The sequence below is a fragment of the Triticum dicoccoides genome, chromosome 1B (genome assembly GCF_002162155.2).
Source record: "Triticum dicoccoides isolate Atlit2015 ecotype Zavitan chromosome 1B, WEW_v2.0, whole genome shotgun sequence".
In the NCBI taxonomy this organism is placed as follows: domain Eukaryota; kingdom Viridiplantae; phylum Streptophyta; class Magnoliopsida; order Poales; family Poaceae; genus Triticum; species Triticum dicoccoides.
In genome coordinates this window covers 190,108,621-190,123,184 of record NC_041381.1, presented here as the reverse complement: position 1 = coordinate 190,123,184, position 14,564 = coordinate 190,108,621, and the positions used below count along the sequence as shown (strand labels likewise).

General features: G+C 40.3%; 1 long non-coding RNA gene across 1 annotated transcript in view; it reads right to left on the bottom strand.

Moving 5' to 3' along the window:
• Positions 1 to 5,619: 5,619 nt before the first annotated feature.
• Positions 5,620 to 14,564, bottom strand: part of LOC119327651 — an 11,275-nt gene continuing 2,330 nt past the window's right edge. Inside the window, exons 2-13 of the long non-coding RNA XR_005158627.1 lie at positions 12,239 to 12,383; positions 10,699 to 10,926; positions 10,338 to 10,423; positions 9,556 to 9,685; positions 8,617 to 8,702; positions 8,417 to 8,517; positions 8,155 to 8,209; positions 7,779 to 8,086; positions 6,646 to 6,731; positions 6,446 to 6,546; positions 5,948 to 6,237; positions 5,620 to 5,872 (exon numbers count right to left, since the gene is read on the bottom strand). This is a non-coding gene — a long non-coding RNA (uncharacterized LOC119327651). The remainder of the gene's footprint in view (positions 5,873 to 5,947; positions 6,238 to 6,445; positions 6,547 to 6,645; positions 6,732 to 7,778; positions 8,087 to 8,154; positions 8,210 to 8,416; positions 8,518 to 8,616; positions 8,703 to 9,555; positions 9,686 to 10,337; positions 10,424 to 10,698; positions 10,927 to 12,238; positions 12,384 to 14,564) is intronic.

Here is a 14,564-nt window from a genome sequence, read left to right as displayed (position 1 = left end):
GCGTGCTACATGTTTCTATTTTGGGCATTTTCATACTCCTGGTTGGAGGATAAAAGTAGCAGCCATAAATAAATTGTTTACCGAGACAGAGATAAGAATTTAAAATACATAAATAAATTGTTTATATTGGGTCGGGATTTTCCAGTTATGGGTCATTTAAGGATTAGTTGTTTCGTGCTTATGATTCTAGAGGTGAAATATTGCTTAACTTCATTAGTTATTGTTGTCTTTCTGAACATCAAATGCATTTTTCCTTCGCCCCAGAAAATGCATTTTACTTATCAGGACTTGAGCATTGAAGATTATTGGGCAATGAAAATGTTTGTTATGTATCGGGTCTGTTATATTTTAGCTCAGCATGCTCTATTTTGGGCATTTTCATATTCCTGGTTGGAGGATAAAAGTGACTGCCATAAATAATTTGTTTATCGAGATAGAGATAAAAAATTTAAAAGCCATGTGCTAATGTAATGTCATTAGTTATTGTTGTCTTTCTTAACATCAAATGCATTTTACCTTCACCCCTTAGAAAATGCATATTACTTATCACGAATTGAGCATTAAAAATTATTGGGCAGTGAAAATGTTTGTTCTGTACCAGGTCAGTTACATTTTAGCTCAGCGTGCTACATGTTCCTATTTTGGGCATTTACATAATCTTGGTTGGAGGATAAAAGTGAACGCCACAAATAAATTATTTGCCAAGACAGAGATCAAAAATTTTAAAAAGTCATAAATAAATAGTTTATGTCTTATGGTTATGGGTCATTTATAGGGATTAGTTGGAAGAAACAAGAGATGCGGTTGGTTGTTTTGTGCTTATGATTCTAGAGATGACATATTTCTTAATGTCATTAGTTATTTTTGGCTTTCTGAACATCAAATGCATTTTACCTTCGCCCCTCAGAAAATGCATTTTACTTATCAGGACTTGAGCATTGAAGATTAGTGGGCAGTGAAAAGGTTTGTTTTGGATCAGGTCTGTTATATTTTAGCTCAGTGTGCTACATGTTTCTATTTTGACCATTTTCATACCCTTGGTTGGAGGATAAAAGTGATTGCCATCAATAGGTTGTTTACCGAGATAGAGATCAATTTTTTTAAAGCAATGTGCTGATGGTAATGTCATTAGTTACTGTTGCCTTTCTGAACATCAAATGCATTTTACCTTCGCCCCTTAAAAATGCATTTTACTTATCAGGACTTGAGCATTAAAGATTATTGGGCAGTGAAAATGTTTGTTCTGTATCGTGTCGGTTATATTTTAGCTCAGCGTGCTACATGTTTCTATTTTGGGCATTTTCATAATCTTGGTTGGAGGATAAAAGTGAACACCACAAATAAATTGTTTGTCAAGATGGAGATCAAAAATTAAAAGTGACATAAATAAATTGTTTATGTCGGGTCAGGGTCTTCTGTTTATGGGTCATTTAAGGATTAGGTGGAAGAAACAAGACGGATGTCGATGCGGTTGTTTCGTGTTTATGATTGTAGAGATGAGATATTGCTTAATGTCATTAGTTATTTTTGTCTTTAACATCAAATGCACTGTACCTTCACCACCAGAAAATGCATTTTACTTATCAGGATTTGAGCATTGATGATTATTGGGCAGTGAAAAGGTTTGTTCTTTATCATGTTTGTCATACTTTAGCTCAGCGTGCTACATGTTCCTATTTTGGACATTTTCATACTCTTGGTTGGAGGATAAAAGTGACCGCAATAAATAAATAATTTTTTCCTCGTATATATATCGGGAAAAAATTAGTTGGGAGTAAAAAAAGGTTGTGACATAGATAAAAAAATAAATGTTTCTATTTTGGGCATTTTCACACTCGTGGTTGGAGGATAAAAATGACTGCCATAAATAAATAAATTGTTTCTCATGGTATATATATCAGGAAAAAATAGTAGGAGTTAAAAAAAGTATACATGTTCATATTTTGGGCATTTTCATACTCTTGGTTGGAGGATAAAAGTGACCGTCATAAATAAATAAATTGTTTCTCGTACATTATCAGAAAAAAAATAGGAGTTAAAAAAAGGCCGTGAGAGAGATAAAAAATTAAAAAAAGTCATGTGCTAATGTCTAGCACAGACTCCACAGGTACTTTGTCTCTTTTTTTATTGGTTGGCTCTGGCCTCGGTCCATTTTTCGGCTCTGGCTCTTTTTTTCGTGGGCTCTATAAAGAGCTTATTTTCTTTTTTTCTCGTGGGCTCTAATAAATTGTTTCTCGTACATATATTAGAAAAAATTAAGAGTTAAAAAAAGGCCGTGACAGAGATCAAAAATTAAAAAAAATGCATGCGCCGCCGTTCTGCCGGCCTGACGCCTCTCGTCGTGCGGCCGTCGAGATTGCAGCATGGTTGCCTGCGAAAATTCAGCTTCTGCCATTTGTAGCTCTTCGTCGGCTGGTTCCAACATGTGGGCGTCGTGGTTGTAGCACCCCCGCCGTCGCCGTCTCAGCTCGCCACCGAAACCGGCTTCCACCACCGTGTTCATCAAAAAGAGCTTCAACAATGAAAAAGGGGTTTCGCTGGTGTAGCAAAAACCAAAAACCGTCCCAGCAAAAATATATCACGGTTCTAGCAAAAATGTGCCCTCACCAAAGGTCACAAACAAAATAAATGTCGATGGTTCTAGCTCCGCTGCAGCTGGTTGTAACAAAACGGATTGTTGGTTCCAGCAGAAAAAAAACCTATGGAACAAAACACATAGCAGCCGTCGTCTGTCGCCGCCCCAGATCCTAGCATATGCAGCAAAATCAAAAATGCCGGATCCAACAAAAATCAAAAGCGGTTCCAGCAAAAATCCAGCCAAAGGTTGAAGCTTTACCAACAAAACTCTCCAGTATTAGGTTGAAGCAGAAAAATTACCGGTTTCAGAAAAATCGAAAGACCGTGGTAGCAATTTTTAGACTGCTTCCAAAAAAATCAAAACAAGATGGTAGCAAAAATTAGGATTGGTTCCAGCAAAAAAAGAATATAGTTTCTGCAAAAAAAAACCTACTTGTAACATCCCCAACCAGTGGTTCCAGCAAAAATCCAGCCGGGGGTTGAAGCTTTATCAATAAGAATTTTCACTGACAGGCACTAGACTGGCCGGTTCCAGCCAAGCACATGGTGGGGCGGGCGTGGGGGGGATGCACGGCGGAGCAGCAACAAACTCGTGCTCTCATGGCTGCAAGAGGAATGAAAGGAGAGAGAGGAGGAGGAATCGAGCTTGAGAGGGCTTGCATGGTGAGAGGGATTTGATGAAGATAGATGCTGGTGTGGCCCAGGATAAAGTGGGGGGAAATATAGCGGTGTGGTGCGGCTGGGGATAAGGTGTGGTGGGGAAAAGGAGAGGTGCGGGCCCACGAGTCAGGTCGCGTGTCGTGAGCGAAACTCGGCCGGTGCCCCGGCGTAAAACGTTTCCCTTCCTATTTTGGGCATTTTCATACTCTTGGTTGGAGGATAAAAGTGACGGCCATAAATAAATAAATAAATTGTTTCTCGTATATATATTAGAAAAAAAACTGTAGGAGTTAAAAAAAAGGCTATGACAAAGATAAAAAATACATATTCATATTTTGGGCATTTTCACACTCCTGGTTGGAGGATAAAAATGAGCGCCATAAGTAAATAAATTGTTTCTCATGGTATATATATCAGGAAAAAAATTAGTAGGAGTTAAAAAAAGTATACATATTCATATTGTGGCCATTTTCATACTCTTGGTTGGAGGATAAAAGTGACTGTCATAAATAAATAAATTGTTTCTCGTACATATATCAGAAAAAAAATAGGAGTTAAAAAGGCAATTAAAAAAAGCCATGTGCTAATGTCTAGCATAGACTCCACAGGTACTTTGCCTCTTTTTTATTGGTTGGCTCTGGCCTCGGTCCATTTTTCGGCTCTGGCTCTTTTTCTTTTGTGGGCTCTATAAAGAGCCTCTTTTCTTTTTTTTCTCGTGGGCTCTAATAAATTGGTTTGGGCATTATCACACTCCTGATTGGAGGATAAAAATGACCGCCATAAATAAATAAATTGTTTCTATGGTATATATATTAGGAAAAAAATTAGTAGCAGTTAAAAAATATACATATTCATATTATGGGCATTTTCATACTCTTAGTTGGAGGATAAAAGTGACCGTCATAAATAAATAAATTGTTTCTCGTACATATATAAGAAAAAAAATAGGAGTTAAAAAAGCAATTAAAAAAAGCCATGTGCTAATGTCTAGCACAGACTCCACAGGTACTTTGCCTCTTTTTTTATTGGTTGGCTCTGGCCTTGGTCCATTTTTCGGCTCTGGCTCTTTTTCTTTTGTGGGCTCTATAAAGAGCCTCTTTCTTTTTTTTCTCATGGGCTCTAATAAATTGTTTTGGGCATTATCACACTCCTGATTGGAGGATAAAAATGACCGCCATAAATAAATAAATTGTTTCTCATGGTATATATATCAGGAAAAAAATTAGGAGGAGTTAAAAAAAGTATACATATTCACATTGTGGGCATTTTCATACTCTTGGTTGGAGGATAAAAGTGACCGTCATAAATAAATAAATTGTTTCTCATACATATATTAGAAAAAAATTAGGAGTTAAAATAAGGTCGTGACAGAGATAAAAAATTAAAAAAAGCCATGTGCTAATGTCTAGCACAGACTCCACAGGTACTTTGCCTCTTTTTTTATTGGTTGGCTCTGGCCTCGGTCCATTTTTCGGCTCTAGCTCTTTTTCTTTTGTGGGCTCTATAAAGAGCCTTTTTTCTTTTTTTTCTCGTGGGCTCTAATAAGGTGTTTTGGGCATTATCACACTCCTGGTTGGAGGATAAAAATGACCGCCATAAATAAATAAATTATTTCTCATGGTATATATATCAGGAAAAAAATTAGTATGAGTTAAAAAAATATACATATTCATATTGTAGGCATTTTCATACTCTTGGTTGGAGGATAAAAGTGACCGTCATAAATAAATAAATAAAAAATTAGGAGTTAAAATAAGGCTGTGACAGAGATTAAAAATTAAAAAAGCCATGTGCTTTGCCTCTTTTTTTATTGGTTGGGCTATGAGGCCTCTTTTTTTATTGGTTGGCTCTGGCCTCGGTCCATTTTTTGGCTCTGGCTCTTTTTCTTTTGTGGGCTCTATAAAGAGCCTCTTTTATTATTTTTTCTCATGGGCTCTAATAAAGGCCTCTTTTCTTTTTTCTCATGGGATAAAAGTGACCGTCATAAATAAATAAATAAAAAATTAGGAGTTAAAATAAGGCCGTGACAGAGATTAAAAATTAAAAAAAGCCATGTGCTTTGCCTCTTTTTTTATTGGTTGGGCTATGAAGCCTCTTTTTTTATTGGTTGGCTCTGGCTCTTTTTCTTTTGCGGGCTCTATAAAGAGCCTCTTTTATTATTTTTTCTTTCCTTTTTTCGGCCTCTTTCTCGGCTGGTTGTCCCCGTGGAGGTAATGCGATTGGAGGAAGGCACTATATAAGCTGGGCACAGCGTCCCACAGCAGGCGAGGTGGGACAATTTTTAGAGCATACAACCTGTGCGCTCGTCCGCATGGGCTGACTCGTCACGCACGCGCGCTGACACAGTATCCGGCCCACCAGAGGTTTCAACGATCGAAAAAATAAATAAATGATGTTCGCTAATATAATACACGGTCCAGAGATCGAACGCCGGACCTTGCTGTATTATCCAGCCGTAATAAACCGTCACGTTTTCTTTGAGACAATGATGAGAACTACTCCTACTTAGTCATCACCTGTTCCTGCGACCTGCTAACAAAGCCACGACCACGACGATGCGTTCTCCAAAACTCTGGCCTCATGTCGACGTGCGCCACCGCCCACTCGCAGCATCGTCCACCTGCAGTCATCCGCTCTGTGCAGAAGCCATTAAGGTTAGACTTATACAGGGGGAACACACCGATTGCATTGATCAAGGTTAGATTTATACAAGTGGATGTCCAGCTCGACATGCTTGGTGCCGTGGTGGTGAACGAGATTACTGGATAGGTACACGGCAGAGATGTTGTCGCAGTAGACCAGCATGGCAGCGTTGCAGTGGTGACCGCGCAGCAGAGCTTGCCGAGGAGTTGTCGAAGCCAGACACACTCGGCCCGGTGTTGGCCACGCTACGGTACTCTGCCTCCACGCTGGAGCGGGACGCCGTGGGCTGGCGCTTCGAGGACCACGAGACCAGCGCGTCGCCGAGGAACCGATAGCATGCCATATTTTCAGAGGCATCTGGAGGAACCCCGCACAGCCATAAGCCGCCCCGCACAGCCCATCATCGTAATACATACAGGGTTGAAAAAAAACTTTAATCTTTTATTAGGCAAAGTAAATCTTGTTTCTTCAGCATCGCTACATTTTATTTTGGAATGCTTAATATGAAACTGCAGCGCAAACAGCATTGTTGTTGAAAATAGTTCCTGGATGATGGTAAACATACCTTTTTCACGGTAAGCACATGAGCCCTTTCAGTACATGGCCGGTTCGTTGTTGTAGTTCATTTCAAACGGCTGAAAGAGCAACTTGTTCTTGTCCTTTGACCTTCAGAGAACGGTAGAAAGTTAGGGACTGTAGATAACAGAAGAATTGAATAGGATAATGCAAACAAATATTTAGATTACGTAGATGATGAAAGAAGACCTTCAGCATATCGTAAGCTTCGTTTTCGCCCTTTCTGGACTTCACTAGCATCCAAAAGCATGTCTTGTACTGGATCCTGTTGTGACCTGTGAATTGTATAGGGAGTCAGCTCATTTTCTTATGGTTTGTTGTTCGAACTAGCTACAACAGTAACTAGCTGATGCCCCGCGCGTTGTTGCGGGATTTTTTTCATGAATTTTGTGTGAAAGGTCATGAACCAAATTTAAGTAAGAAACTACACAACTAACTTCACATTCTGCAGAGATGGCAATCTACACTAATGTAAGATAAAGAGGTGAGCACATGAATCAAAGTGGAAGCTTGCAAAAAAAGTGCAGATGATGTCTATACATGTAGCCCCACATCATAATATATTTGTAGTTTTGTATACAGTGGCCTATACAGTTTGTTAGTCAATGACCAGAACTGCAGATATGCCACAATGATAAAACTAATAACACGTTTTTTCTGAATGTACGTACTGATTTTGTATTTCTATGAATTTGTCAGTCAGTGACCAGAACTGCATATATGCTGAAACATCACATACACGTTTGAGATCATTGGCCATGTGCATCTCTAAACCTGATATTATGGTTCAGTTTGATGTCTCACCTACACATCTATATTACACAATCAAGTGAGCTGGACATCTATTTATATAGCAACGCTAGAACAGCTCTAAACTCCCAAGAGAAAGAGTCTAATATATTTTCAGAGTTATATAGTTCAGATTGTGCAGTCAGCAACCTAGAATATATTTGCCTGCGGCTATGTATATTTGCTAACCAATCATTTGTCCACTTTTCTCTATTTTTAGTTTGGAACATGGCACAACGATTAATTCCCTGTTTCAGTTTACACAGAAGTCTGAACCCAGTGTGTATGCATGTCTGTTTATACTATATACACCCAGTCAAAACAAAAGAAGAGCAAAATAAGAATCCGTGACTACCTAGTGATGAGCTAGGGAAAAAAATATCAACACAAAGACGTGATTCATGATTCGAACATTGATTCTCTAAATATACTGAAGGAAAGCAGGGCGAAAATGATCAACAGGTCAAATGCATGGTAGTAATCTAACGAACAACATGGTGCAGGGAGATTGGAATGGAGGAATCAGGGAGAACCTTGTACAGAGGGGGTTGAAATAGGTTGCAGGTGGCGTCGACGGCGCAAACGTGACCCAACCTAGGATGTTTCCAACCTCTGGCTCATGATTGCAAGAACAAACCGCAGAAAAAGAGGCCATACATATAGTTCCAATTCAGCATCGTTTTGCAAACAATTTGATGGGCTGTACGTACGATGAGGAGGCTGCTGGGGTAGCATGTACGGACAGGGGTTGTGGCGTGAGGACGCAGGTATGTCCCGGTCAACATGCAGGGCACCAACACGCGATGGATGTGGCCGAATATCCAAGGGCAAAACCCAGCGACTATCGAGCAGGGTCATGACTCATGAGCAGCTCCAATGATAAAAGGGGAAATGTACTGCAGCGGTTACCTGGGAGAATTAAACACATCCGCCGACACTGCATTACCATGCCCTGAGCCGCCACCTACTCGCCCCGCACAGCCATAAGCCGCCCCGCACAGCCCATCATCGTAATACATACAGGGTTGGAAAAAAAACTTTAATCTTTTATTAGGCAAAATAAATCTTGTTTCTTCAGCATCGCTACATTTTATTTTGGAATGCTTAATATGAAACTGCAGCGCAAACAGCATTGTTGTTGAAAATAGTTCCTGGATGATGGTAAACATACCTTTTTCACGGTAAGCACATGAGCCCTTTCAGTACATGGCCGGTTCGTTGTTATAGTTCATTTCAAACGGCTGAAAGAGCAACTCGTTCTTGTCCTTTGACCTTCAGAGAACGGTAGAAAGTTAGGGACTGTAGATAACAGAAGAATTGAATAGGATAATGCAAACAAATATATAGATTACGTAGATGATGAAAGAAGACCTTCAGCATATCGTAAGCTTCGTTTTCGCCCTTTCCGGACTTCACTAGCATCCAAAAGCATGTCTTGTACTGGATCCTGTTGTGACCTGTGAATTGTATAGGGAGTCAGCTCATTTTCTTATGGTTTGTTGTTCGAACTAGCTACAACAGTAATAAGCCCTTGCATCAGGATACTATTAGAAAATGAAAATGAAGTGACAAGGGCATTGATAAGTATTCATCACAGTAAAACACTAAACAAGAACTAAATTTAATGCATACATTGTTATGACCGGTTTGGTCTATACCCGAAAGAGGCCCACCGGGCATTAGTATTAGGGGCTTGACCCACAAGTTATCTTAGGCAAGTTATCTTAGGCTAAAGTTATAAATACTAGTTGTAAGACATCGTTTGAGATCAAGCAATAAAGATAGTTCTATCATATTGCCCGGCTCCAGAGGAGCCGGAAACCCTAGCCGCACCTTGCCCTAGCCGCCGCCGCCCTTCTTCTCCCTCGCGACGGCGCCAACACGCCGGAGCCGCCGCCCTCGCCCCCAACCCTCGCTGTTCTGCCCGTATAACCTACGGAGTAGAGCCGGTAGGAACCCTAGTCCTACCATACATACTGGTGTAGATGAACAGATAAATTCAGATGTTACATATTGTACTACTGTCGACAAGAAATTGTAAATGGCATTGGAGCATATACATTCCATAAATAGGAAACTAGGGGTCCTCACTGATCAATTTGGCAGGCGCTGATATGAACAACAGTTCAATTACAACATGGAAGCCTATGGATGTATTCGTACTTCTATAATATATTCGTATCTATATTTTTCTTCTCCCAAACACACAGTTAGACCGATGTTGTATACAGTACAGTACTGGTTGTATGTATCAAAAGTTGACTGGAGCTGGACTGGAAGCATTGCTAAAACTATAATGATTCAACTAACCTTCTCGAAGAATGTTTTGATGTTTTTCTCGAAACTCATGTCCTATGATATCAAAAATTGACACTGTAATTGCCAACCGGGTTCTTTTTATAAGATTCCCATAATCGTCAATTTTCAGCGTTGTTTCTACCTGCAATGATATGTACAACAACACTTCCATCAGTATTCGAAAGAGCACCATACAGGGTTAACTGTTCTTAAGTAAGAGTTGAGCAAAACATGTCCCACAAAATAACATTATTCAACAATCAGACCCACAATAGAAATACATTACGTAATCTGCACAGCTGATTAGAAGAATTATAGCATTCGACCAATATCAGACAAGGAAATGGCGTGAAATGCCAAATACGGAGTTCCGATTATCCCTCAAAACTAAAGTATAGAGGGACTTTTCACATTTAACTATCTGGATATCAGATGCGAATTCAGAAATGCTAGATTGATCTCTGCACCAAGTTATGATTAGAAACTATGATGGTCATTTGCATAAATCATGCAAGCGATATCTTGTGACAGAAACATGGAAAATATGTCACTGAGAATGAGTAGGAACATTTAATGATGATTTCCTTTTGTATGGTTGACACCATTACGTTATCTCGATAAACGCTGGATCCTTTTCGGAACATAGTCGATTCATCATCATGGATGATTTGGAACTGTTGTCAAAGCAACTCGTTTTTATCCTTAGAAAATGTTCCCTAGAATAGATGGTTCACAAAAAAGAATTTATACAAATGATACAAAAGACAACTCAAACTCTATAAAACTTAGATTACCTTCAATGCTTGTTGTGCCTCTTTTTCAGTTTTTTCAGATATCACTAATGTCTAGAAGCATGTATTTTAATGATTATTTCTATGACCTGAAACACACGTCTCAAATTAAATATGTTCATTATACTTACCCAATAAACTAAAACAAACTAAGCAACGGAGCAACCGGACATACAAATCTATTGAATGATGATACATACACCATACTTGTGTTTATTTAATATTGCTGACGTTTCTACAACTTTGGGGGAATAACATACACGACAAGATGTTATTGTAGAGGAGATCAACATGCACAATTGCAAAATACAAGAATCTTATCACTTATACTAGGAAACTGTCGACTGTAGTTAAAGAAGCTTACAGTCCAGTTGCCTCCATGCCAAATAATCACGAATGGTCTTCATATTTGGATAGCATACAACTCGCCCATCAAAATATGGAGCCTCTCTCAACTCTTTATTTGGAAAGAAATCTTTCAACTTCATCACATACACAGGTGTGATGTAAGAAACACACAAAGAGAGAATTTTGCTGCAATTATTGGTAGAGAAGTCTTTGACAGAATTCTGTTCCCTCTCTGAAAACAAAACTGCAAAGCAAACAGAAATATGAGAACCTAACATTATTATCTGAGAACAAAGCCCGTGCAATTCAAAAGTATCTCCATTCATAAAAGTATTTGCATACAAATTTTTAATATAAAATTTGCATCCATTTTACAATCTAACTTTCATGAGAAGATGTTATACGGGTTATACCTGTACTCATCACTAAGAGCATCTCTAGTAGATCCCTTATATCGCGGTACCATAAAAGCATTATAAGGGAAACCTTAAACCTGTTTTGTGGTACCGTGCAGGCTACATTGGAACAGATCCCAAAAAAAATACCGTAAAACCAAATATTCCCCGTGGTCTTCTCCTTCTTCCTTTCACCCGCATCTCCCTGAATCCTTGTCGCCACACACCGTGCAGTCCACCTCCGCACACGACGAACCAGGCGTCGCCGCACACCTCGCAGGCCGCCTCGCACGCGCCTGGCTCCTCGGCGGAGCACCGACCAGAGCCGCGACTACTCGTGCAGCGCAACCACCTCGTCGGCGACGCCAACGTACCTCCCGTCTATGAACAGCCGCAGCAGCAGCGGCATGTCACCGTCCCTCCCAAGGAGCACGCACGGAGCTAGCGCCGGCCCACCGAAATCAACTAGAATCGCTCCAGATCAGGCCTGTCCGCTGGAAATTTGGCCGGAATCGAGACTGACATGATAGATCTTGATCAAAATGAAAACTATTCTGGCGGTTGGACCTGAAACTTCCCTCCCGCCAACTGTCTTTTTTTAAGGTGAACAGAAAAATTTGCCCTGAATCCTGAACAACTGCAGGATTGGAGGCTTATTTTAAGGTTTCCCTCAAAAAAATATGCGGGTCGGCCGATTTTGAGTGGTTTGGCCGGGTCGGTTTTTCCGCTCAATCCTGTAAAAAGCAGTTATTTTACAGTTTTGGCTCTTTTAAGGGGTCTGCTAGAGATGCTCTAACACCATAAGAAAACACTATGTCAGGAAATTCCTCGAGGATAGAACTAGCACAAGCATTCATCAATCTTAAAGCGCTCTCATCATTTGGTTTCTCAAAGGCGTGTATCTTCGAGAATCTAACAAAAAGAGGAGTGAAATTAGTGGAGACTGGAACAACAAAGATAAGCTATTTATAATCTGAAGCAACAGTAATTCCCAGATATGCATATAGTAACCTTCATTGCATGTTTCCCACATGCTTATACTTCAACAATCAAGCAAAAGACATTGGTACATGGACAAGATTAAGAACTTGACATGGTGAAATGATCTATGCAGTTGCTTAACCACTTTTTTTCCTTATTGAAGGAAGAGATGAACAGTACCGGTGGAAATGACAGCCATCTAAGCAGACAATGATCCAGTTGGAGGCCGGGAGGTGATGGTCGAACTCGAATTCCCTCTTCACATACTCGAACTCGCTATTGGCCATCAATACACGCCACAGAACACCTGTTCTTGGAGCTACACCTACATAAAATTGTAGCAAAGAGACAGTTTAGAAAATTTGGGTGAAATCTTCATTGCAAGTTTGCAACTAGCATTTTTGGATTTAACACATTTTCCATCGTAAACGTCTGAATGAACTAATTTCTCTGGTGACATTGTAATGTTTTTATTTCCCATTATAACAAGAGGCGACATGGTTGACCATGACCAAATAACCATGTTTCCCTTCCCCTCAAGATTTTACTGGATTCTTTTGTTTTTCTTCACTAAGGCAAACTTCATCACACCTGTTGCTCGAGAATCATTTCCGCTGTAGACATCAGGTAACAAAAGGTGAACGTATATTTTGTTTCTAAACCTACGTAACTTTGGACGTTGGTGGAAAAGGTGGTCCCATTCCTATACTAACTGCAACCGAGGAGGTTCCTCCCTGATTTGTCCTTTTATTTTCTTATGGGTCTGTCTAGGTCTCAGTCGACTTAGACTTCGCGAAGTCTCACTCAGCTGACATCATCTAAAGTAGATTAGGCCCATTTCTTGACTTGGCGTCTGATAGGCTGTATCAGCCTGATTTCTAGGCTTTTCTTGTTTCCTCTTGTTTATTTGTTTTCTTTGTTTGTGTATTTGGACACGGATATTTCCTTGTTTGTTTGTTTTATACACACAGGGAAAAGGGTGTTGAACAAAAAAGTATGGGCCCATGATAGAGACAAAAATGTACATGACAAGTGCTTTTGGCCACCGATTTTTTATTGTCTTGTGATTTTTCTGGGCGCTACTTCTTGAAGCGCACCACTAGCGTATCGTTAGGTCTTTGCATGATTTCGTGAGTCTAGTTTTTTGTTTGTTTTTGCTTTTTTTCCTTTTCTTTTTTTCTTTTGTTTGTGTTTTTTCTTGAAGCACTTGTTTACATTTGTCGTGATATTTTAGAAAAAAGTGTTTCCGTATTTTAAATTTTTATTCTGTATTAAAAAATTCATTGTGTAATTGTAAATTGTTCAATAATATTTTAAAAAACTGCCATATATTTTTAAAATGTAAAAAATATATTAAAAATGTTTAATGTGTATTTGAAAAAAAAATAAAAGTGTAGGGAGCGGCTAGCTGCAGGCGTTTGTACCCTTTATAGTTGTGTTTCATGTTACATCGTGTAGTTGTGATCTTGGACGACACTTGGAGTTGCGTGTGCAGTCGAGGGCCACACTTGTAGTTGCAAGCCTAGTGCTGAGCATGCAACTACCCCTTCCTCTCCCATCGACCTCCAACAAAAACACAAGGCGAGTTGCAGTCGGGAGGAAGACATGTAATTGCAGATGAGGACGACACTTGCAGTTGCAAGCTTAGTGTTGGGCATGCAACTGCTCCCCTCTCCTGCTATCCACCAACAAAAAGAAAATGTCAATGTAGTCAGGTGTGTCGACATGCAATTGTGGACATGGCGACACTTGTAGTTGCAGGCCTAGTGCCAGACCTACAACCCCCTCCCCCCGCGTCTACCATCGACCATCGACAAAGCAAAAGATCAGTTACAATCGGGTATGTAGGCATGCAGTTGCAGTTGAGGGTGACACTTGCAGTTGCAAGCCTAGTGTTGGGCATGCAACTACCCTCCCCCTTTCTTGCCACCCACCGACCAAAAAAAGGTTGGTTGCAGTTGGGCATGTAGGCATGCAATTGCAGTCTAGGGCGACACTTGCAGTTGCAACCCTAGTGTCAGACATGCAACTACCATCTCTCATGTCGCCCACCAACAAAACAACAAGGTTAGTCGCAATTGGGTGTGTAGGCATGCAGTCACAGTCGAGTGCGACACTTACAGTTGCAAGCCTATCGCCAGACTTGCAACTTCGCTCCCCTCTCCCATCGCCCTCCAAAAAAATAGAAGGCCATTTGCAATCGGGAGGGAGGCATGCAAATTGCAGTGGAGGGAGACACCTGAAGTTGCAAGCCTACTTCCGGGCATGCAACTGCCCCCCTACTCTTCTGCCAGGCTCCGGCAAAAACACAACGCCAATTACAGTAGGGAGGAGAGATGTGCAGTTGTAGTGAAGGACGACACTTGTAGTTGCAAGCCTAGTGTAGGGCATGCAACCGCGCTCCCCCTATCCCTTTGCCCACCAACAAAACAAAAATGTTAGTTGCAATCAGGTGTGTTGACATGCAATTGCTCACAAGGCGACACTTGGAGCTGCATGTTTAATG